This window comes from Seriola aureovittata, chromosome 20 (assembly GCF_021018895.1).
Source record: "Seriola aureovittata isolate HTS-2021-v1 ecotype China chromosome 20, ASM2101889v1, whole genome shotgun sequence".
NCBI classification, from domain to species: Eukaryota; Metazoa; Chordata; class Actinopteri; order Carangiformes; family Carangidae; genus Seriola; species Seriola aureovittata.
In genome coordinates, this window is record NC_079383.1 from 19,566,590 (window position 1) to 19,593,474 (window position 26,885).

A 26,885-nucleotide genomic window follows, 5' to 3' on the forward strand; every position below is an offset into this window, starting at 1 on the left:
TCCTGCTCACAGGAAGTTTATAATTACATCAAGACGGGGATGGGAGCTTTGAAATACACTGTATTGATTGACTTAAGAGAGAGGGAAAATGAATAACAGCCCCAGACAAGGAGATCAAATGATTTCTAATTCGGTGGGAGGAAGTGCTAAAGATTTCACTTTGCTGCCTATTAGCTCACAGTTAAGGTTTTAAATTTACAGTAAAGCTTTCAACTGTAGTAGTTCGCATTTCTATCTGTTTTAAACACGATTATGTTAATTAAACTGTGATGTGAGACTTGATAAATCTGTGTCATCGCTTGCCTGTGGATGCTGTTACATACTGTGTGGATATGAGGGCAGAGTATGTGTTTAGAAGCATGTACGCAGACATGCCTATATCTCACTGAGAGCTAATCCAATTCCCTGTGTATCATTTGCATAAAAATTGTATAAGTTTTTTGAGGTCACATTTATTTCCTCACTTCTGTGCACAGACAACAGGGGGTGTGTGTGACACAGTTGCATTAATGAAAGCCTCAGTTTGTCAGGTCACTTGATACATCAGTAGAAATGTAGCGTGTGGAGGAACAAGTCGTCACATTAACAGTGGAATGTGTTTGGCAATCGTAGATTAGAATAGTGTGATGTGTAATTAGGCAATTTATGATCATTTGTGATGTGTATTCATTTATTTCACAGGTATGTGGTGTGAGTATTTGCCCTGAAACACTTTTAGAACTTTTCAACAGCTGTTTGATGATTTCACTTTTTTAAGTGGAAGTCAAAGTACAAACAAAACCTTCATATCTCCGAGCAAAGCACAAGATATCAAGAAAAAAAACAAAAAAAAAACAAAACAGTAATTCACATCACCTGCTCTGTAGCGAGGGGAGCCCTGTGGTGCACGTACGACATCTCTATCATGTGTTTTTGAGTTATTCACAACAATGTGTCAAGACAAAGAGAAACAGAGATGTCTTCGTGACGGCTTGGTGCCCCAGCAGAGGCAGAGGCGGCACTGATGAGACGTCTTTCTGCAGTTTGCCTTGCACTTTCACTATGACACTGAAACCAGCTGAGCTGTCAGGCCTTCTCCCTCTCTGCTTCATCAGTGACTTTGCCAGCTGGCAGAACGAAAGGAAAGAAAAGAAAGGAAATACAAGAACAAATGAGAATCTTACAGAGCCATGACAGAGATCATTAATGGCTTCGCAAAGTCAATGTGTTGTTGAGTTGTTTGTTGTTTGTGCCATATGGCGACGCAACTTGCTGTCAAGACTAGACAAACACTGCGTTTCAATAAAATCTTTAACAGCAAAGTACAACCATAACATAGAGTAGATCTCAGATTTCATTCAATATCAAATCTATCATAATCATGAACATCACCATCGCCATAAACATCATCGTTTTCACTATCATGCTTATCTGCTCGCTGATTCCAAAGTAGTTCGCAAATAAAACACTAGAGTCTATTTTGCACATTAAGATAAATGTGTAATTTTTATGTTCTTTCCCGATTATATTATTGGTTTGGATAATATGTTACTGATTATTGATAATTGTTACTGATGCATTAATGAGGAAGTAGAATTCTACAGTTGTTGATTGAGATGGAGCTAACTGTAAATACTTTATATTCACTTGGGTATTTTAATTTGCAGTATTGTGTATGTAAAAGCCTATTCTACAAAGAAATTATAAGTATGGCTTTTAAATAAATTAAGTGGAGTAAAAAGTACAAACTTCCCCTCTGAAATGTTGTGGATGAGAAGTAGCATAAAAATGGAAGTATCTTCATTAAATCTAGCTTCCACTACTGCCAATTTAAAGAGGTGTTGATTTTACGGTTTTATTTTATTTTTATTTGTACACCCCCACCTTGAAAAACAGATTCACATAAAGCAAATGAAGTGGAACCAACAATCCCACAACTTCTGACACGTTTTTACATGTGCCCACCATTTGTCTTCATGTGCTGACATTTGATGATGGATCTGCTCGGAGCAAACGCCAAACATTTAACAAAACGTATTTCATCATCTGACAGTCGTGTCAGTGCGGAGGAAGTCCTGATCTCTTATGCTGAGGGGGTAACCGGATTGGCTGATTATGAGCTGTGGAGGTACAGTATGTGCATGTGTTGTATTGTAGGTGGGAGGTCTTTGAAAGGGAGAGGGAGCTTTTGGCTTCCAGGTTTTCAATTGAACACCTCTCTATGGGAGAAACAAAGGTAGTGAACGGTATATGATTATAGCAAAGAAAAAGAGAGGGAGCAAAAAATTGACAACAACTGGCAAAACAAGCCGCATTTCTAGTAAATTTCTCTTTGTCCCAATAAACAAGCTGTCCATGTGTAGGCAAATTTCACCACCAGGTATTACTTTCAACGGAGGTTAACACCAGAGAAAAAGTTTTTCTATCTAAAGCTGAGTCACTTAATTAGTGACAAAGAAAAGCTCATTAGCTTCTTTCTAAACTACATAGCGTATTCTGTGCCAACAAAAGTTTATTAAGTCATTCATTTAAAGTCATTCATAGAGCCCAAAACGTCTGAGTGGATGCTTGATTATTGGACTCACTACTTGGTGAACTAATGTAGCTGGCAAGCTAATGGATGAATACATTAGTAAGCTGAGAACATGGTAGCAGTAGTCAGTCACAGTAACTATTTGAGTCGATACTGCACCATTTGTCCCCCCTTGTGTTTTGTTCATAGGATTGTACGCCATTGCAGCTAAGCTCAGCAAACAAATTTCGCCATTTTGAAAATGGTGACTGGGCCATTAGACTCTCGATTTGGATTGAAAAAACTCTCCAAAACCCCCTTAACAACCTCTTAAGCACATCAGTTACTCTACTAACAGTATATTGTAATGCAGGACTTAACTGAACTTCCTTCAGTGTTAACATTGGGAAGTAATTCCTGTGGCAGTGGTAAAAGCTTTTTTTTCCTGCAGTTTGCATTCACAGAGATGTGACAGAGGGACGTTTGATGACAGATATAAAGAGAGCTGAGAGTGTAAGAGGAGATAAAAGTGTGTCTTACTTATGTCACATTACTTGACAGATGAAAAAAAAAAATTGCTTCACTTTAGACATAACTCAGACAGTAAGTAAGCCCAGATGACTTTCCTGTGGCAAAAGTTTACACAAGACAAAAATATGATACATTTCTAACCACACAGACTGACAGGATTTGTTCTACATTGAACTTACAAGAGTTGGAAAAAGTAAATTTAACTACTGAGATTTTTTTTTTTTGGCAGAAGAGCGCTGAAGGATTTGATTGCACCTCGTTCTGAAATCAAAACAGCCTTTTTATCAGCGCCTGAAAGAGTCTTTTTTAAGATAAAGGCAGTGCTCTTTCTCCATGCCTCGCCCTTCTCCATCCCCCCACCCCCTTCAGCTGTGGCATCTCTGATATGGCGTTTTAATGGCTCAGCAGTTCTCATGTATGATATTGATGAGAAATCACGTCACGGTGTCATCTGTATTTTAACAGTGATGGATTGCACTTGAGTAGCTCTCTACTAAACGGGGGGGGGGGTTAAATTAAACGGCATTGCCAGGGAAATGAATAGCCACCGACTGCCGCAGAGTCGTTACCACGGTGACCACTTTATTGGCAAATCACAATGATGAACCTGAATATGCATCTCTGGGCTCATATGCTAATATAAAGAGGGTGCAGAGGAGATAGCCCAGAGATGCACTCAAAAACTGTGCAGAAAAACAGGAAATGAAACATCAAATACGGGCAATCAGACACATTTGTCTCCATAATGCTGAGAAGGTGTTATCCCAAAAAGATTTGTTTCCTGTTGAACAACTCGAAATACATCTAGTCAGTGCTACGGTGAGAGACGTAACACATTTTTCAAGAGGATGAGAATTATTTTCTTCAGCTTATGTCTATCACTGCAGTGAAGTGAAATTATGCCAAGTGATACCATCAATCCCAGACTTCATTCTCTCAGCAGATTATGCTTGAGAGTGTGGTAGCTGCTTTATTGCTTTTCCATCCACTCATATGGGAACTCCTCATGACCCACTTGGCAATTCACCTCATTTAGCTCTTTAGTCTCTGCATCAGAACACTTCTGTAAAATAATGAACAGGGTTTTGCAGCACTGGTAAATCTTATAATCCCACCAAATACACAAACTCTTGCTACTGACTGGGAAGTGTAATTCTAGGCTTTTTCAAACTGGAGGAACTTTTGAATTGTTTTACCATAGATCGAAGGAGTTAGATGAACAACCCCCAACCATGTCGCACTTAAGTAATGTTGCTATATCAACCACCAACCAGAGTTCCCACTGGTGAAATACAAACAGAAAAAAGCCCTTGAAGGTATGTAGTTCTCGAAGGAGATCCTAAGTGGGCAGTTCGTCTCAGGGAGCCCCTAGAAGTGTTTGATCCGTAAACCCCTTATGTGTACCGTAACATGCAATCAAGTGGATTTAAACGTTACAATTACAACATGTACTCCCTTTCATGGGCACTGCCATTTTCCTCTGATCTTGTCTGTCAAAAACTCCATCTGCCCAAGACGACTGTGCCATACGATCAAAATCTGCAGATCAGCTACTATTTGACCTTGTAGACAGTTGAGAACATGTAGTTTACTTTGTAAGCTGCTGTTTCTATTGTCAAGAATGTATCTTAAAGTCTCAACTTCAAAAAATCTGTTCGCATATTCATATCAACCCCGAACTTGACCGTTAGCTCGTGAGTCATAGAAGCCAAAGTGATAGAAAGAGGCATGTGGGTTGTAGCTGGCAGAGCAAGAACATAGTAGGATGTTTGGATGTCAGTCGGCCAAAACCCATTTTAAAATAATGTGTTCTAAGGTGTAATTCTTTTCTCTGTTGTCTGTCACCTCCTGATCTAATGGTGAGTCCTATGCAGCTCAGTATTTCTCACCTGTGACAAACAACCATGGTGTAAACATGATGTGTAAGCACTCTAAGAGGATAGAATATAGAAAACAGACATCATGTTCTGCCTTATTATTATACCTCCTCATGTACGCTTGCTTATGTTGAAGCGAGTGTACAAATTTTGATTTGATGTATTCATCATCATTCATTGGTGACAAGGATCTGCCAGTGGGACACATGAGTTATTTGTTTTCTGATACACTTTAGAAAATTCATTTTACGGTGGCTCTGTTGATGTGACCATGCAAGAGGTTGTGGTCTTATTTTTGTGTTTACAGGAGCTTTGATTTTCCTGTGACTAAGTCTCTCTGTTGCATTAGGGAAACAAACTATTTTCATGTAATTTCAGAGTGTTCCTGTTCCGTCTTTGACTATAACCTCATCGGGGTTGCTTCTAATTGAGGGAAGATAAATGATGATGCTATGAATAGTTTGTGCAATATTTTCTGTGGAAACTGAAATGTACTCATAACACGGTGTGACTATGAATGCACACAGATGGTGTCTCAAAGGAAAAAGACATTTCAATGTCACAGCAGCCTGCTTATTACTAGAGGAAGTCATTTATTTCAACCAGGGTTTCTCATTTGATATGTGAGGACGAACTTTTGGTTTATGATGTTTACATTCATCCACACAAAGCAGGTTATTTGAGAAACCAGATTAGGAAGCAGCATCTCATTATCTCTTCATGAGTTTACATGTGCAGAAAGCACAGATAATCAGATCTAAAGGCTGTACCCTGAAATTGCCATGTAGGAGTATTTTGCAGTTACCTTAAACTAAGGAAAGTGGATAAAATATTGGAAACACTTCTTAGTATTATAAAATGTTATCATAAAGTTGATTTAACACCTCAACAGTTACAACAAAAACTGAACTATGTAGATTCGTTGCAGGAGTGTTTTCTGCTTGGTCTTTGATTATTTAGGTCATATGAACAACCTAAATTAATTTCATTGTATTTTATATTTTTATTTCTGTTTCTTGGCAATTTGATTTTTTTGTTTTGAATGATTTCTCAACTAAATGAAAAAGCAAGGACTTACAAAGAAAAGTAGTAAAATCTTCCAAAAACCTTTATTTTACATTTGACATATTGTCATTTTTTCATGTTTTAAAGAGAAATATAATTTTAAAACACAATATTGGATTAAATTGTACTTTTTCTAACAGTGATATGTTGTTCTTTGCCTGACAAGTTTAGGCTCAGAGCTGCTGTGTTCATATTGACTCAATCACCATGAAAACATCCTCTGTCACACTCACTTTGATAGGATTAGCGTACAGCTGTGGGCAGGAATGTGGAAAACTCTATTTTACATAAGATATTTCTGCGTGCAAAATGTTTCTGAATTGACATGTGGGTGCTTAAATGAAATGTTTACACAAACACCTCATATATATCTCCACGTGGACATGTAATCAAAGATGATACCTTCTTCCTGCGGGAATTGGCGGTAAACGAACAGCACTGAAAATGTGCCAGAATGTTATGTACAATATATTGAGTTGCTAGTGGATTGATAACTACTCATAACCACTGTCACAGCTGCCAGCTTTGGAACAAAATGATAAAACTGTGTCCTACTTTCACCCTTCCCACCCCCCACTCCCCACACCCTAAAAACTACTTATAAAAAGCACTGTTTGATAATACCATGGCCTTCCTCAGCCATTCTTATCCACCCTCCCTTACCATCCCGCCCAGTGTTTTCCCCCAAAATAAAATTATTTTTCTTTTGTGTCCTTGTAATATATTCATAGCACAGGAAAACAGGCAGAGGATCAAGATCAAGCAGCCCAGAGAATATCAAATGGAATATATTCATGTGGCTGTGTGGGTTCTCTCTGTTGCGGATGAAAATATATATATATCAAGCATATTTTATACATAGGATACACAACACTAACACTTCTCGGATGCTATCACTGTAACGTTCTAAAAGCAAAACAAGCAGCATTCATAGCCATGCCGTCACCTGCTGGGTCGACTGATAGACATAGCATGTCCCCAGGTCTGACTGTTCATGGTTTAAAATATGTGTTAAGTGTAAAAATAATGGCTCATTACTTAATGTTTTGTAATCACTTTAGGCATGAGGATTTGGAAGCATTTGAATAATAAACATTGATTCAGTCATTTTATGTGCAGGCTTTGGTCTGTCAAAATCAAAATGGTCTTTATTGACCAAATAAGCATGTACATGCCTACATACAGGATGCATTATAATGCTTATAATTTGCGTTTACAGTTAAAGGACTTAAAAGTTTTTGCAACCCTCCCTCCAACATATTAAGTTTATATGTTACCAGTTATTGATGCCAAATGTCTTTTGAAGCAAACCAAATTCTGTTATAAAAATTAGATCCTGTGAAAACTTGCTGGTCTTACTGATGCACACCTGAGGAGCTCTGTAGATAATACAAAAAGATTTCATTAAAAAATAAATGATAGTGGTGTGTAGTTTAGTTGTTTGTCACTGACCTAAAAAAATGCCATATATATGATCAATATTCAGATTCAGTTTCTGCAACAAAAATACAACTTAGTGAAATAAAAAACAAACAAGTTGTCTGCTTGAAATCTGAACTGTCACTCTCATAGGTTTGTTTTGTCACCATCAGGCAACTGTTGTGAAAAAGCTCTAAACACCTACTGCTCAGACAAACACAGTTAGACCAGCTGGTGAACACAGTGGAACATTTAGCAGCTAAAGAACCAGATATTTCCCCCGGCAGTTGGTGGAGACTAAAAACGGAGCTAAAAGTGAGTGAATATTACGAATATAAAATTTGCCTGGTGGCCAGAAATACAACTCCAAATAAATGATAATGGAGCAGGAGGTGGTGATTGTTGCTTGACAAGAACTTTGGCCATTGTTGCGTTTACAAGAGAAGAGGTTATAATATGCCCTCTGAGCAGCGCTATATCTTCGATGCTACAGTGAGTTCCTATCTGAAAGTGACCAGATGAGCTAGCTGGCTAGCGTGCTGACTTCAGTATAAGAACATATACAAGTACAATATGCATATCGTACTGTACACTGGGGGCTGCAAGGATAAAACCAAAACTTTACTTTTGTCCCATTATTCCATCATGCCATAGGATTAATGTGGTGTCTATACGATGTACATGTGAACAAAAAGCCACCATTAATTAGTCCATGTGGGAGATCATTGATCTGTGCATCAGAGGCTTATGTGGGATCTCTATCAATACCATGGATCATGGAGGAAACAATGCCGATACACATCTGAATGCCAATTAAGCTTTTGTCTCTACACTGTGATGCTCTACTAGTTTCATGTGCACAACAAAAAGTGAAATCTGTCATGATCGTCATTAATTATGTTTTTTCTCATGAATTATTCATCTATTTATCTGTCATTAATGATCCTATTTGTGTAGAGATTGAGCTGCCCTCGCCTTGCTCTAAATGGATTGTTCTTATTCGACTACTCGGTCTCATTTCTTTTGATTTGTTTTAAATTGGCAGAAAAAAGCCACAATCTACACACCCCTTGATTACTAATGGCAGGAGCGGTCTAAATATAGAAATCCCAACTATAACAGGGTAAAGTTGGTTTCCCACAGAAGAGCAGTTTTCAGGAAAAAAAAAAGAAAGAAAAGAAGAACATTTACAACAGTGCCTTTGAACTTTATGCCGATGAATTCTTTTCAAGTCTTTTTTTAAAGCCGTGGTGCACCCCACTTCTTGTGGGTCTTTGATATGTGTCTCTTTGACTCTCAGAAGGTGTCAAGCACAGAGAGATCACATTTGTTTACTGTGGGCCACAGTAACATAAAAAAAAACAGGGGCTCGAGCTCTACATGCTTTATTGTCACTCTCCCTGTGGAGAAAAAAAAACAACAAAAAAAAACGTGGACATCAAAACGCATCCGTGTTCTTTTTCAACGCTGATCTTCAGGTCTAACGTGGAAGCTTGTTTACTGCGTCGTGCGTAATGTGATTTAGAGGTATGTTTGGCACGGATGGCAAAAAATCCCACCTAATCGCGTTTCATAAATGTCAGGAAAATTTGCAAGACAGGGCCTCTGTGACCGAGAGACTGCGGAGAAAAGGCTCAGCGGGGGGGGCTCAGAAAGAAACACTGATCATGCACCACGAAAAGGTTACACGTTTTACAGGGATTGTTGCTTTTCCCCAATCTGACATTTTGTTCTGATGCTGATGAATTTAATGTGAGTGATGCGATAATGTCAAGGATCTTCTTCTCTCGCTGAAGACACTGGAGTGGCATTCAACGCTCCTGCCTTCTAATCCATTCAGTATCAAAGGGGATTCGCCTCCCACGCGTATACATTTAGATGCCCCAAACATAGTCGTGAACGCACACAAAGACATACAGTGCAGCTGACAGAGGAAGCAACACCATCCTTTGACTTGAATACCATCTGTAACCTCCTGAATTTGGATGGCACCTCATTGCACAGTTCTGGCAACAATTTTAAGATTCCCCTTTTCCCTGTTTCTTATTTCCCCTGAGGGCTTTCACCTCTCATGATACTCCCCAGGTGCCTCCCTAGTGAATGGATGAAAGCTTTTACCTCTATCCCCAAAGGAGCATTCCTGACAAAAATCTATCCAAAGCCAACCTTTGTACTTACAACCAGAGCACAGAGAGTGCAGGTTTTGAAACAAAAACACAGCTCCTCAGTGCTCAATTTGTCTTGAGGTGTGTTGTTGATGAGGCTACAATGCTCAAAACAGGGATATACCTATTGACTGTTACCACTGTGGAACTTTTTTTTGTGGCTATATCCATTAGAGTAAAAGTATTAGAAGTAGTCCCTCAGGTGTTAGAGAAACAAAGAACATGAACGCTTAAGGATCTCTAAAACTAAGCACCAAGAAGCCACATTAGCCTAAAATCAGCTTGACATGGGAAGTATATCACTTCATGATTCGAGTTCCTGCTGAGAAGCCAAACTCCTGTGAGATTACATTGTTTCACCTCTGAAGCCAGTTCCTATGCATCCTCATTAAGCTCAGAAACCCTAAGGCGTCAGCTTTTGACCAATAAGCTTCAATCAAGTACCTCAGGGTTATGAGGGTTTTATCTCACAGGCACCTTGATGGTACAGCGGCACAAATATGAAGGAACTGAGAAACATACAGATTTTCTTGCTTTCCTGAACCTCATTGTCCACATGGGTCTGTTGTCAGAGTAGTACAAAGGTTGGAGGGAAGCTGCTTTTGTCTGCTGTCATTATCATCGTAAACTGCACATGTGCTGTGCAAGAATGGGAAGTTACAGGAACTGTAACTATAGGAGGCAAATGGTCAATTGCAACTCTGTTGAAATTGTAAATTTATTGTTCTTGAACCAAGTGCAGGATCATAATTGATCTATAATCCAGTGTTAATCATTATTTAATCAGTAAAGAGGTCTATTGTAGTATTAAAATGCCTTCATACTACATGTCAAGAATAATGGTAATGTGCAGCAGAGAGCTCATGTACCTAATAATATATGGCATTTGCATGAATATTTTAAGTTTTTGTTGCATTTTCATTATTATCATTATTTCTGATTTGATCAAAAAATATACTGTAGCTGTAATTAAAAGAGATTGTTATGAAAAACAATCCAGATTGATAAAAGAAAGGTTTTTAGAGATTCACCTCAATGCTGTGGGTTCTGTTAATGTGTGATACATTACATTAAATGTTTTTTTTTTTAAGCCACAGTAGTGTTGGCTCCAGGGATAACAGTGTCTGTCAGTCTGATTATGTGAAACACTGCATCTTGACATGGTTTTTGATTTGGTTAAAACATTCATGGTCCCCAGAGGATGATGCAACCCCCTTGACTTTTATTTTGACACCAACAACGAAGAATTAACCACAAAAACTTTTTGCATAACCATATCCACTGAACGAATGAGTTTAACAATGCATTTAAGGGCAGTCAGAGTACTCCTTAATGAATTTAAGCAGCCGGTTTGGGATTTTAAACTGCCAAAGTTCTCGTCATAAGCTCTCTCACACTTGATATTTCTGGGCTGAGTGTCCCCAGTGAAACATGAAAACTGCTTTATGAATGAATAATGCACAAAAAACCTTAAGAGCAAATGGCTTTCCACACGGAGCCGGCGCACATGGGAAAACAAGGAGCTCGGAGAATAGATTGAAACATGCTTCTTTATATTTAGCCACTTGTAAGATGAAGCTCATTACCATTAATAGCCTCAAAATAGGCTAACAATTCGCCCCTGTTAGCCTGCCATTTGAATTACATTGAGACGACTGAACCTCTGTCAGTGTAATTGATGTTCCTCACTTGCTGCTGCTCAAGGTGAATAATGGCAATCTTCCTTCTCGCTGCTGTTTCTCTCTTTCCTGTAATGGCTCCTCTGAGAGCCATAATGGCATCTGAGACGGGCTGACGACTGCTAATACTCTCATCTGTGTGTTACTCAAGAAAACTGAAATAACATTTTAGTTGTTGTGTGGTGATATGCTACCTAAGCAAGATCCCTACACAAATACTACTCATAACACAGGTTAGATAATGGACATAATCTTTAAAATGTTGGGTTTGATGAACTGAAAGGTCTGTCAGCTGCTCTAATTATCCTTTCCAAGCACCTTGTGCACTCTGCATGCTTTTTTTCCCCACCTTGGATTGGCTATTTGGCAGCACAGTCATCCAGAGAGAGGATGGATGATCCAAATAGTTCTGCCGTATTTTCTTCAAGAGGTCTAACCTGTGCTCAGAGGACCCCACCCCCGCCAGGAATAACGTCTGTTGGAAGGTAGACACGTTTGAAGTGTAAATATCCCACAGGTCAAAGACTGCAACTGAGAAGTCAGATAACAGTATATTTTTATCCATGCAAAACAACTTTGATTTATTTCACACACTTTATTCTTCCCAGACTGCAGACAATGTTAGGGATCTGCCAGAGTTGGATATGAGTAATTTTTTCTTATTTTTATGGTGTGGGATTGAAGCTATATTAAGAGCAGTCAGCCCCAAGTTTGCTTGGTAAACAAAAGTGAAAAAGAAGGTCTGGAAGTTGCAGAGGTTTGTATATAAAACAGAACAGATTTGGAACCAAAGTGAACAAAAAATGGCTTGAAAGTGATTTCTATAATTAGCAACTCAATTGTGAGCATTGGGAATGCTTACCCTAATGCTGAATTAGCCAAATGGTGTACTAAATGGTCAAAGGCTAACTACTCTGAGTGCATGGTCTTTCATTTTTAAGCAACGCATCACGGTCGTTTTCTATGATCTTTCTAGTCTCTCAAGTGAGCCGGTGAAGCCAGGAAACTCGTTGTGAAGCCAATCTGCAGAGACATGACTCATTTAGGTATTCATTAGAAGCGCTCCCATTGAGCCAAAAACCACACTCATTTGGTAGAGGCTGGCTAAAGTAAATGTTTGAGGCTAAATATCTAAAGGATATATCCAGCTACTTTAATTCTGGGTGATTTCCTAGTTTCAGACACCACGACTGCTAATTTTGTTTATTTTCGCACTTAATATGCTGTTGAGCCTTACCCATCCCACACCCAGGCCAACTGATCAAAATATGTCTTTTCAACATAAATGCACATGGCCATTGTATGTATCTTCGAATAAATATGTAGAGTTCAATCATAACTTCTGAGAAATAGTTACAAAAAAAGTTATTAGAGCCCTCTGACTTGTTTGTTGGCGTTGTTCAAACATTTTTTTGTTTACTTTGCTGCCTTTCTTCTGCAGCCTTTTTATCATATAAGAGGAAACAGGGAAACTGAATTCCTTTGTTTGAGCTCAAGAGCCTCTTTATATATTTGCACATTGGAACTCCCACATCTAAAATCACGTATTTCTGAATTCAAATGTAACCTTGATTGAAAAAAATATTATTCACGTCTAATGGCTGTGACCAGCTGTGGCAGAATAGTCTGACATTCTTATAGAGCCACAAAACTCTGCAGGGAGTTTGATGGATGGGTCAACAAGAGACTGCTGTTTGTCTCCAGTTTCCAAATGATTGTCAGGCCCTGATTTTCTCCTCACCTTAACCTGAAAACATCCTCCAAATTACGACAAAATATGTCAATTTGTCCACGCTGTCTAGAATGACACATAGAGGCGTTCTCTGATCTTACAGCAGGACATCTGCAGGACAGCATAATATATCTGTTCCTCTCAAAGCTGAAAGATGAATACATTTCATGTTGGGACAATCCTGTGATTGAGGTTGTTTAGGCACAGAAAAGACTTGGTTATGTGTAGGGAAATGCAGTTTGGGTTAAACACCTTGTGAAGCTCAGGGTGTCTTCGTCGTCATGGTGAGAATACCTATATTGGAGGTTGCTGCTCATTGTGGGAACTGTTGGGTTTTTCTTCATAATATAAAGTCTTGACCTTACATTGTAAAATGCCTTGAGATAACGTTTGTTATGATTGGGCTGGATACATATAAAATAGAATTGAATTGAATTGAATAGACTAATAATTACATGTTTAAGGTTATGATACGATCATGGTCAAGCTTTAAAAAAAAACATAGATATCTTGTGTCTTTTGTTGATCGCACTTCTGTGCCTGTGTCGAGACTTTGACACCGGATTCTCAACCATACACTAGACTGGATATGCACAAATATCCAAAATTGAGGAGCAGTGCTGCCTAGCTGCCTGGAGCCCGATAAAACTCAACAGTGAAATAAGTTAGGAAATGAGGATCAATTTGAAAATATCTGAAAAAGTCATTCAAGGCTGACAATGAGGCATTGAAAACCCAAAGAACAGATTTATGATTGCAACACCATGCAATAGTTACGTTTCAGAAAGTGTACAGTAAGAAGTACACTGTGTCCTCTCGGTATAAACCAGGATGCCCTGGTTTATACCTTCATTCTTACGTTGTCTGCCCTCTTATAAAAGCAGCTTTGGTGTTCCAAGTACATAACATTTTCTTTGGGGCTTTTGTGGCCGTGTTCCCGTTTCCTAACCCTTCAGCTAAACATCATAATGGAGCCAACAATCCCAAAGAATATAAAGTGTGACCTACATTGAAGAGATGGCAAGTGAGTCGCCAGGTCCCCTGAGGTGTAGCCTATGTGCTGGTCATACCCCCCCCCCCCCCCCCCCCCCCCCCCCCATGCATTACGCATTGAACCACCTCTTTCCTAAATTACCTGTGAAGAGCACTCAAGACGTAAAAGCCCTCCAATCTCCAAGAAGCATTATTTATCAAATAATTATGGATTTGGTGTATACTCATGTTTCAATGCACATCAAAGCTGGGAAATACAATATTTTGCACAAGCTTTCTCTGCATTTGTGTGGGTGTATGAACCACTGACTGACTGACTCTTCCCCTAACGCTTCTTGCAGACATGTTACAGCATTATTATTGATAACAGATAAGCAGACCACATAGTACTATGATTCTATGCAAACTCTAAGATAGTCTGTTTATATTTTTGCACTTTTGGCAGCCATAACAGTAAAGCAAAGTTAATTTCCAGACACTTTACCAAGGGTGGACAATTACTTCAATGGTGAACAATACTGCAACCCATACGGTCTTATAACCTTTGGATTAGTTTTACAGCCATTGGCTTTAAGTGGGCTAACCTTAACAGTATTCCAATTAAAACGAAAAGTACTGGGGCCAATGGGGAGGGAGTTTTGTGGAGCAGCTGGCAAAAAAATAAAAATAAAAATAAAAAAATAAAAAATAGAAGGAACTTTCACGGGCACAAAATGATGATGTGGAAACAGCGCACAGGCCATTTGCATTTGAGGTAAAGCGTTAACCTGTATCCGCTTTTACCTTACATAGTATTATTATTATTGCCATGTACAAATCCTTGGAACTTCAACCTCGGTGCTTCCAGTGTCGTATTTGAAGATTATTCAGTTTGGTGAGTCACTGTAGCCCAGGTGGTAAAGCAGGTCGGCCATTATATGCAGCGATGGTGGATCAGTAAGTCAGACAAACCAGCAGAGTATCCCAAGGTCTTATCTTTGTAGTAAATGATTCTGCACCTCTCCATTTATGTACTGCCTTTGGAGTGAACCTTAACCATGTGCAAACATAATAGAATGTGATAACTATTTTGTTTTGCTCACCCAAGAAGGAGGACCTGAAGGCTCCCAGTTTACATTTGATTACACTTCTTTACAAACAACTTTTCTGCTGTTTACCCTGAAGCATTTTTGGTAAGTTAGGCCTCAACCATTTACCTCTACGTTCAGAAACTCACAGTTTATCCATCATGAGTAACTACATCATCTCGTGCTTCTAGAGCTCTGCCACAAGTAGAGGTTTTTTTCTGATAATTTAAATCCTGAAATTCGACTTAAGTGTCAGCCAAATTAAAGTAATCTAATATAATGAGGCTTCTTTGCTGCAACATTAATGAGACCTGCATTTCATTACGTGTTCCAGTTGCAGGGCTCTGGTAATATAAAACATGCTAACTCAATGGCATACCATGCTGGGATACTTAAATTAAATGGGCCCGTTGTTACTGTTACTGGATACACCTGTGCATTTCCTGCTATGGGCTAAGTCAAAATCACTGCTGTGAAAAGGTGTGCATGTTGGTGAACTGATGTGGTTGACTGGGACACAGTAATGGAACAGAGTTAACAATAATGTTATTAGTTACACCCCTGGAAGGATTACTGCACGGGCCTAATGGGCACAGACCCAGGGGCCCTAAAGGTTTAGGGGGCCCTTGGGCCAGAGCCTCTTATAAACTTGGAGCAACTGTTAGCATTTCTTGTTGGCAAGTGAATCAAAGGACTACAGAAAGATGCAAAATAACTACAGCGAGACACAAAAGAAGAAACAAATACAGAAAAAAAATGTCAAATCACCACAAAGAGATGCAAAACGGCCACAAAGTATTTTTTTCATGAGACAAAAAATCTCAAATTGACCACAAAAAGATTCAAAACAACCACAAAGAGACTCAAAATCACCACAAAGAGACACAAAATGACTACAAACAATGCTCCTGCTTTCAGTTTGAGTGTCTTGCTCCTATATGTAGGTTTGGGAGGCCTATGACATGTATGTGCCCAGGGGGCCATTGTCTCATAATTGGTCCAAGGTTAGACCCGTGTTTTTTCTATAAGTCAAAATGTCTTTCTTGAGTGTGTTTCGACCTACAATAGCAGTATATTGCCTTGGGTAGTTTCAGTCTCCATCATAGCTGTTAGAGGTAGAAATAATAGTCAGAATTGCAGGAAGCAGAGGCTACATTGCTGATCAAATTTGTTTAGTCCTCTCAATAGCAAAGTCTTCTATATCTATAGAGGAAACAAAGAAATCACAAAAGCTTTGGAAACATTATCACAGAGCAATAATCTGATGGTAAGAACAGTCTCAGCATGGTGTGCAGTGAATTAGCAGATACTGGGCTCATACTTCATAGAGCAGCAGTTTGTGGCATCTTCAGCGCAGCTTGAAAAGAGCTGAATTTACATTTAAGAGAAAATGTCTGTGCAGCTTCTGGTTTAGTTTATATTTATCCAAACACACGATAGACCTTGATTTAAATTTCAGACACCGATATGTAGCTTGTACATTGTAAATCATCACCATCAGTAAAGTAGTAAACAGTATTTTCTAGATAGATTAAGTCAATTCACAGCTCTCACTGCTGGAATTCAGTTTACAACACATTAACGTATCTTAGTCCGTTATCAATAAGCTCTTTCCTCTGAGATATATGAGATGCAGTATGAAAATGTGAGGCATAGTCATCGTCACTGAAGGCTTGTTTTGGTTACACTCCACATTCCTCAGATTAGTATTTCATCCATTGCCTGGGGCTGTGTAGACATTTTTTTCCCATAATGTTGCACAATAGATTGTAAAACCTCAAACAGATGTGTGACAGCTGGTGGCATCATCCAGTTTAGTGGTTCCAGCGAAGCAGATGCCTTTTTCAATCTAATTTAAGATAGCTGGAGTTTACAGCTCTCTGCTGAGGTTTATTCAACTCAGATAAATTGAATATTTCCTCACCTCCACTGTGAAATCTCCTGGGTTAGTGATGGTAAAGGATGCATATATTGGTGTTGTACTGAAGTCGGCAACCCATAAAATGAAGTTATTCACTAAGTAAATAGCATGTAAGTGACTATATTGTCTTACTCCTTCCCTGCAGAATAAGTGGCCACCTGGAAATCACATTGACTGTGATCTAGTCATTATTAAGGAAAATGGTAAGTTGACATTGTGAAGTATTTATGGCATGACAGAGAGAGTTGCATACATAGAATGTATTGTTATAAAACAACAAATAACACCAATTTAAACCCAAAATAGAGCTTTTATCTGTCTACATTACAAATCACTGAGAGCGCTTACATGTACATGTATTAGTGACTATAAAGAAAATTGTTTACTTGAGCTCAGACAGCTGTGGCTGGTGTTCAAGGAACTTGACTATTTCAGACAGCAAGCCTGTTCACTCCATGAAGGTCAAAGTTCAAGGCCTACAAGCATACAAGTCACAAAGGTGTGAGGCAATACTTGTTCTTGATGTAAGTATGCCACATGTTAATCTGGATGTATGTGTTTGCATCAGAACACAGAAATCTCCAGATGAACTGCAGCTGTAACGAACCTGCTGTTAATGCCGCTGCTGTACCCTCAGCTCTGAGCCCGAGGCAGCATACGTCATTTCAAACAAAAAGAGGAAACCCATAAAAGCCGAAGATAATTGTGGTCTCAGTAATTAAATGGCTTCAGCTTGATGTATTGGAAAAAGCTCAGCTTTTATACCACCAGGCCCCAGTCCTTCACTAATCCATAGCACAGGAAATGCAAATGTCGCTTCCTGTCTTGCTGCTGCAGTGGAGAATTGAACGCTGCGGTGGAAACTTTAGCTAGGAGAGCAGCAATTACATTACTCACATTATTGTAAACTGATCATGTGTGGAAAAAAAATAATGTGGGAGGGGAGTTCAGCAGGGGAGCAGACCAAAGTTTCAGAGTTCAATTTGATGTGTTTCATTTTCTCCTCTCTGAAAAGGAGCCATGACTGCTGGATCCATTTCATCTGCTTTTATATAAGAGGGCAGGCCAGACTTCTTTATGATAATAGTGATGGCTTCATTGGCACATCCTTCTTCATAAACCTGTTATAGGGAAACTCCAAGGCTATTTATAATGCCTCTTACTACAAAGCGTTGTGCTTTTCACTGTACCTCACTATAGTTTCAGCTGAAGGTTTTGTGGTTCTGGAAACTGCCTTTAAAAACAAAATTAGCTGGATGATTACATTCTCTTATGTGTTTTTAAGTCCTAACTGCAAACCTTAATATGACTGCCTTTTCAGCTGTTTATAGATGTTTTTAATCATCTCAGTGCCATGGGATGGTGAGGTTGTTTGATGTGTAAAATTTAACCATACCGTGACCATAGAGGAAGCTGATCAAAAACTTTCATATCAATATTGTCTCTAATTGTCATTTGTAATGGTTTTGGAAGGCACAGACTTAACAGTACCATCCTAACTATGGGGGCACAAATCAGCACACAATTTGAAGACAGATAAACGACTGCTTTATTGTTTTACTTGTTGGACAGTTACCTGTGCATCTAATAATAAATAAATAAATAAAATAAAAAAAATAAATATGAATTTTGCTACTAAATATACTCTTTCCCATGAATATCTGAAATCAGTGTAGCCAAAATAACATCATATAACACAGTTTTATCATGAATCCTTGCGTTTTATTTTTGTAAAAATGTTAAATAGGCTCAAGGAAAAGTATTTTAGACTCCCAACCACTGCATTGCTGTTACAGCCACAATGGAATTCCACATTTTGAAAATTGAAATGTTGGTGGCATCGCTGAGATTTGAAGGCACTGTGATCTCAGAGTGTGGTTTATTCATCTATTAATCAGCCTTCCACTGTGCTGAACCATTGCCAGATGCAGGCAGGTGCAAGTGTGTGTATGCTGGTTTGAAAAATAGTTCATGAATAGTTTGTTTCATAATTGAACAGAAGTAATTCAAGTGCATATTCTCGAGTGCAAACCAGCTCAGCTCCAATCCCAAACATGGCAGGAAAGTGAAGTGCATGTGTGATAAAGTAGGAAATATTTCAGTCAGAAAATGATCGCACTTTTCCACCCAAGAAAACTTCTCATAAAAAATACAAACTGTCATAATTTGAGTTTTTTCCCCCCAAGCTTCTGATAACATTGAAGTGTCATGTACCAAACTACACTAACAGTGTACACAATATGTCTCAAACAACCCATCTGCTTCCTACAATTATCATCATCAGAACAGATCACAGTGATTGCAATAGCAGCAATTTCAACAGACTTCACCAATTAGCTTCATTAATTCAAAAAAAAAAAAAAAAATGCCACAAAAAGCAGCCTAAAAAAGTTCAGTATCGTCCTCATTATTTTTGCCACTAACAGTATCAAATTAAATAAATAATCATATAAAAACAGTATAGCTGTTTTTTTTTGGTCCTCCAGCGACATTAGCTGCTGGGCTTTCAGCTCTTCATCGACCAGAAACTTTCCTAATGAATTACACATTAAACACTATAACTGCCATTCAAACAGCCAGCTATTATGCTAATTTATTTCTAACATTTTCGACCCATTTAGCATTCACTTTAGGTGAAACTGCTTTGATTGGTCAAATATTGGTTCAAACTGAGATGTGTTGTTTACCACAAGCCTCTGCTGAGCGACTTTGGAGCCCAGTGCTTTTTTCCCCCCACAGATAATGAGGCCTGTGATTACCATCTTAATAGGCATTAATAAGAAATGAGTGATGGCACAAGGCACATTTGCAAACAGTATACAGAGAATGGAGTATCAAGGAATTAAGCACACTTGGGAAGGAAGCTATAATCTCATGAAAATTCAGTTAGCCCACTTTAGAAATGGATTATGCACGAGAAATAAAATTAGCAAAATAGGTTGGAAAACAAGAGCGTATTATAGAATCAGATAGCCGCGCCATTCTGACATTCACTTGTACAGTTTCATAATTGTATAGTCCTCCATATTTACACATGAAACACCACATGGAGTCCTGTAGCAGTTTAGAATGCAACTCCCTCTTTTGGCAATTTGCTTTTGGAAATATATCAACTGACAAGGCTTCCATTATTAACTTATCATAATTAACTAATCAAACAAGTCCCATTCAATATTTCATTTAACTGTCTCAAACTGATGCCATCTTTAGGATGAGGACAAACTATTTGATGGATTATCCAAACATTATTAAAGAATTTTGATCAAAACTACAAGTGTCATCCTCATGGTGGTATTCAAGGAAAAGTCGGGATCCTCAAAAAGATTCTTCCTCTGGGGATTATGAATGTCTGTGGCAAATCATTGAATAAATCAATTGCTTTAGATATTTTCTTCTGGTGAATCTGATCTAATGCAGACAAACTCCAACTTTTAAAAACACATATGAGAAGTTCCTTAAACTAACTGCAGCAGGGGGGGGATTTTGCCTGAAATAAGTTGAATAATTGACCAGACATAAAACCAGAATAATGATAGCGATTCCCTCTGTTTGTCTGCAGCTTCTGTTCCGACAAGCTTTGTGGAGAAATTTCAAACACCTTCGGGGGAGAATATAATTGATCAGCTTCAGACAGTGTGATCAGTGTGTTCCCTTAAAGCCTCACTTTGTTCTTATTCATTCAAAGGCCTTGAAATTTGGAAATTATTGTCAGTGTAGACAAAGGCAAAAATATTTTCATACTGCTGTGAATATTTGATTGAACTACCAAAAATACCCATTAGAGTTTTTGAGAAACAAAAATCCTGCAACCAAAATGATGAAATTACAGTCAAATGTCTTCAAAGTCAGTCATTGCTTTTGTGTTGATCAATAAATCTGACTCTGTTGAGGCTCTATTAATTCTTATGTTTGCTAATTATGTGAAATGGAGAGCGGTGAACCCAGGAGTCACCCATCATGCTGGTAGTTTATTATGTTCATCACATTCATATTATAGTCATTTAGTAATTATTAAACAACAGTGACACTGTCTGTCAGCAAAGTCAGCAATGTAGAAACATATACAAATAGATATATAGACGGCAGGTGTTTTATTAAATATACATAAAGCCTCATACAGAGCTAAACTTTGTCCCAGCTTGTGTCAGTTTTTTTTGTTGTTGTTGTTTGTTGTGTCTTGTCTCTGTTTTTTTATCTTTATCTCTTTTCTGTTCTCTTGTCTTTTGTCCATTGTGTCTTGGCTTGTTTGCTGTTATCTTTGTAAGTTTTTCTCTAGCTTCTTGTTTTTTGTCTGTTGGCTCTCGTCTTGTCTTTTGCTTGGTTTTGTCTTGTCTGCTGCCTTGTCTTTTGTCTCTTGCCCTATCTCTTTTCTTTTTTCTGTTGTCTTATTTCTTGACTTTTGCCTTGTTTTTGTCTGTAGTCTGTTCTTTTTTGTACAAACAATAAAGTTTTTGTCTCTTGTCTCATGTCTTGCAGGTTGTCTTTTGTCTCCTGCTTTTTGTCTTGTGTTTTGTCTCTTGTCTGTTGTTTTTGCTTTGTCCTGTCCTGTCTTGTCTTGGGTTTACTCTGGACACACTTAAAAAGTGCTGAATATGAAAAAGATACAAAATGACAAAATCATAAAGTGTTAGTATGATACTGTTTGCCATCTGATCAAGTCACCACCAGCCTCTCTCTGAGATTAAGTCACAGTTTTTTCTCTGTTTATTCAGCCTAAACGGCAATACACTGGGAGCACAGACGTCATCTCTTAGGTAGCCAGAAAAGATGCACCAACCATATATTGTATCAGTGTGTCTTCAGTTTAGCTCAGCCTCAGACTAATCCCAGCACGCACAAGAAACTGCCTCTTTTTGTCTTTTCCCTCCAGCCTCTCTAAACTAATGAAGTAGATTATTGAGGTAGATTCATTAATAAATGGAGGAAAAGGGCAAAGTTTTCACTGAACTCCACACATTGTTTAGCCGCGCTGCCTCAGGTGACTTCATTTGTATTTGCAGCCATTCGTGTCTTTCCATTAACTCTGCATGGAGTCACGTCACCTATAAAAGTTGCTCTTTGTTTTTCTCTGAAAACACCTTTCGATTTTTAAAGTTGAGAGTAAAAAAGTCGACGTAACTGTGTCTGAGAGAAATTATAAAAAGCTAGCCTTAAACTGTGAGCGCACAGACAAATAGTACTGTCTGCCTTCAGATTTGTTTTATAATCATGCAGCTCAGTTGAAATTTACCTTTGTCTTACAAAGCTCTCGACACCTTCAATTCTCTGAGTCTACTGTGTTGTCCACATCCACCATTTCCCTCATATTTGGACTGTTGTGACAACCATATGGAACAATTGCTGTTGTCTTGGGATTTGAAAGATTGCCGACATAACTATATTCATAATGTGTTGTCTGCTGTAGGACTATTTCTTTCCGACTATCAAGACTATAACGATCTGTGTACTTCAGTGTGGTTTGGGTTAGGGTTTAAATCTTTTGTGTTGTCAGCTGAAACCTCTGCACACTATACAATGACTGTACCGTCCACAGTGACCTGCCTTATTTTCTGGAGAGGATACACTTTCCTCAAACTTAAATAGCAATCATCATTGTGAAACTGGAGTAAAAACAAGACAGAGAAAAACATCTGTATTTTGAAGAAATAAAAATTTAGCACAAAGAAGTGGGAGAAATACCCTCAAGGTTCAAGGCTGTTAAACTTTTGTTTCCAGAACAATTTGCTGTAAACTCTTCCCAATCAGGAAAGAATTCTGAGCAGACAATCTGGGTCTATATACTGTATTCTCTGGTGACTTATGCACCAGGGATGGTCTGAAATCTCAGGGTCAGTGACATTACAACCTACAACACTGGCCGTTAAACTTACTTTACCAGAAGGCAGATTTATAGATTTCAGGAAGCAGTTTCACCGTGAAGGACAACTGTAAAAATTGAAAGATTTCTTATGAAAATGCTGTGACTTCCAGCAAATACAGTACAGTAAATGTTTTCTTATTGTGCAAAATAACATAACATTCATGGGGCGGGGGGGGGGGGGGGGGGTCCATGATGAGGCATGTGGAGTCTGACATATCAGGAAGAGGATGCTAAAATATGTATGGTTTGGCCTTTGGTCTGAGACCTATGGAAAGGCCATGAATAATAGATGGGCTGCAGCTCCTATAGATTGATCTGCTTATGTTGGCTTTCTTTTAAAAGAGATATTGATATTGTGATATTGTGGATGCAAGATCAAACCCATTTTAACACAGACTCAGCCAGCATTTATTTCTGCTTGTTAGAACATGGAGTTCTCCTCTGTGAATTACTGTAATATAGCCTTGGGTAGATCTTAAAGCCCATTAAAAATTTGCCATGATTTTAAACAAGTATAGTCAAGAAAGGCTTAACAGTCATAACTATTAAGAGTTATTTAGTTCTGTGCTGCTTTAGTATGAAATTGAACTGCTATAGCCTCGTGTCTGGGTGAAAATGGATGTTAATGGCTGACTGCAGTCATATACGCCGTCATCAATCTTCTGACAATTCAACCTGACAGCGTTTTTCCCCAATGCTTGATTAGAAACCTTTTTTTTCTCATTTGCATGGCATTAAGCAGCACTGGTTCAACCACCAGTCAAAGACATAGCTCAAAGTAGACCTTCCCCGACAAGAGGGCTACACCGGTCTCATCTTGGTTGGATTTTCAGGTCTTTATTCATGGGCAAAATGCTTCCCTCTTGCAATTAAAGACGCCAGTGGCCACTGGGAATGTTGTTGTCAGTGACCGGCCAAGTCAACCGTGAAGGTGGGTTCACAAGGAAAACATGAACCGAGAAAATGTGTGTGTATGAGTATCAGCGTGGTGGCGAGGCATGTCTTTTTTTCCTCTTTCCAAACATTCACCGTGTGAAGCTTCAACACAGCAGACACTCAGCAAAATAACATATTGCAAAAGGATGGCAGTGAAATCTGAGCAAAGCTTTACATATTGGCAGAGGGCTTAGAGGAAAGAGTTAATAAAATATGTTTCCTGAATTTCAGATACAGATAATACAACTCCTATCCTCACTATTGTACTGTCGTGTTTTCACTGCTGATCACGTAGCCATGGTTTCATTGAGCAGGGATTGGGCATACGGGCACATCTGGCATTTGAAATTGAATTCTGCTTTTATCTCTAGCTGACCTCACAGACATCAGATGTCCTCTCAGTCCTCTGGCCTTCACCTGCTTTCTCGCTCAGGGACTCATGATACCCAGGTGAGACAAAGCTTTACCTTCAGATCTGACAGACTTTCATTCAATGTACTTAATCAAACGCTTTCACATCATGCTGCTCCCTGCTTATTTCTCCCTAGCCATCGACGGTTTATAGACCACAAACAGAGAGCGAGAAATGGACAAACTATGCAAAGAGAGAGTGATAGAAACAGTGAGAAATCGATGCAAGGGAGAAAAGGCTGTAAAAAGATTAAAAAATAAAGATGTCCTCTCAACATGCAGAAACTTATGAAAGCAGCCATTTCAAAGAGTGGAAAAAAAATCCCATAAAGCCAGGTGATAAAAGCAGGAATACAGATGAGAACAGGCGGGTGTGTGGCTACGAATATGGAACCACCTCTCTCACACCTTTATCATCAGAACCGGACATATTTTTTTGGCCGCACTTTCAATTCCACAGCTTCCTTAGCTTTAAAAAGGTCCCATATTTTACAGTTTTTCGTGCGTTTTATTTGAAGTGTTGATCCATAAAAAGATATATTTCTGGTTTTAACTACGGAAAATCATCTCAATATAGTTTTACATCTCCTCTCTCAGGCTTCTCTCAGGAGCTCTTCTAACAACAGGTTGGTGAGCCTGAGCCTCTCTTCTGATTGGCTGACTGTTTTCTAAGTGATCAAATAAAAATATAGCTCTCACCGCCTCAGCTGCAGGACCTGCACCATGTGAGGTCTAAGAACACACAATCTGTATCTCCATCCATGGTTTAAATAAATATGTTTTCTTATTCAAGTGAGTCAAAACTGTTTAGTAAGCAATTTGCGTCTGAAGAGAAGCACCCAGAATCAAGCACTGAGAAAGAGAACCTGTAAATTCTCAACTCAAAGATGCTTCCTCTTCAAATTGCAGGTCAAATGCTCCTCCAGGAGCTGAATCCATTAACAGTAATGTATTCTACATGAAGCACTCCAAAAACACCGGCAAACACCGCAGTTTAAGGGGGAAAATCTTGATATCTAACCTCCAGGAGATGCTGAGTGAAAGCACCAAGAAAACAATAAATAATTTGGCTGTTTGTGGCTGCAAAACTGAAATTATAGCCAATGGCAAGGTCTATATGATTAGTACAAGTTGGTTTCATCCCTGTAATTAACCTAAATTGTGCCTTTGGAGATACTCGAGCTAACGTGATTAATGTGAAAGTTATGCCCTTCATTTCAAAATTACCTTGTGCTTTTTCTCTGGAATGACAAAATGAACTTGATGTGTTTGTTTGAGGTGAGGGGTGGTGGCTCCTTTCCTCCTGAAGTGAGTCATACATAAATAAAGGAAACCCACATATTTTCTGTGTGAAAACATCCTCTGCCGACAAGAAAAATTGAGAAGACGAAACTTCACAACAAACTTCCATAAGTGTGTCAGTGGTGTTTTTTTTTTAAAAAAAGCAACCACAGGAGGTAATAAGAGAGGAAACATAGTCACACCTCTATTACACTGTGAAAAGCACATTGAGAGCTTTTTCAATCTGGTGGAAAAATGCATATAATATATATATATATATATATGTGTATTTATTGTGGTCAATCTGTATCATTCCTTGAGCAACGACCTGATGGAGGTTCATGATATGAAAGGAGCTAGCTCATCTATTCATGCGTACTGATAATACAATCAGTCAATGTGCAAGCTATACACACACACGACTAACTTTCTTCCCACATTAACCACTTTTGAGCTTCAAGGTTTCCTCAGTAAGGAAACTTAGTTCACAACATTATACTCCTACACTAAGCTGCATTTCTTCACAATGTCAGGAATCAGAGAATAAAAACCATTTAGAATTGAATAGATCTCAAAGACTTATGTGGATATAGTAGGTAGTGGTGACTGTCCGGGTAAATCTGGGTCCTCTCATTTCATAAACTCTAATGATGATTTATATATCTTTTACTTACTGACATGCATTAGAAAAGAGCTAACAAAAAAACTACCATAGTTTCGATTTTAACCAACTATAACACCTATTTGTTGCAAATGTAATGTTTAAAAAATTAGTCATTCTTCCTTATAGTACTATCACTGTTACTTAGGGTCCATGCTGTAGGTACATTGTTTGATCGAGAGCATGGCTAGCATATGTGTGTATGCCCTCCACTGAAAGGACACCTTTGGTGGAGGATCCAGGGAACAAAGCTGTACAGAGCCTTTGAACATGCTTTTAAATATTTCAGATAGCACTGATCAGATTAGGAATGAGAGCCAATCTGGGTCATATAGATCTTGGGTTGTAACTTCACACCAAATCAAAGTAACATGAGACAGACTTTGAACTTCACATAGAGCCATCCTGATGACCCTGGGGGTCACATTTGAAATGCTCCATTGTTATTGAACACGCGACAGAGATAGCACAGACGACGACTGTTTGTAGTCTAATCAATGGCAGGCCTTTACCGGTTTCTCCTTCCTTTGTCACAAGGGTACGATGTTTCACCGCAGCTGATTACACAAAAAAAGGCAGAGCAGCCATGTTTGGGAAATCTCTAAAAGGGATTTGAGGCTACGAATGAAAGAGGAGGTGTGATGTGTTTGTGAGAGGGAGAAGCTGGGAAATGAACAATTATTTATCATGTGTCACTGGACTTCATCCCCAACTTCTTCTTCTAGAACTGCTTTAAACGAAAGAGAAGATGTTCAGAGAGGAAGAAAAGAAGCAAAAGATGATGATGTATTAAGTG

At 38.7% G+C, this 26,885-nt stretch overlaps 1 long non-coding RNA gene across 2 annotated transcripts in view; it reads right to left on the reverse strand.

Moving 5' to 3' along the window:
* Nucleotides 1-496: 496 nt before the first annotated feature.
* The window catches only part of LOC130160979 (uncharacterized), a 31,637-nt gene continuing 5,248 nt past the window's right edge, over nt 497-26,885 (reverse strand). For both annotated transcript variants that reach the window (XR_008826082.1, XR_008826081.1), the window contains one exon: nt 497-1,106. This is a non-coding gene — a long non-coding RNA (uncharacterized LOC130160979). The remainder of the gene's footprint in view (nt 1,107-26,885) is intronic.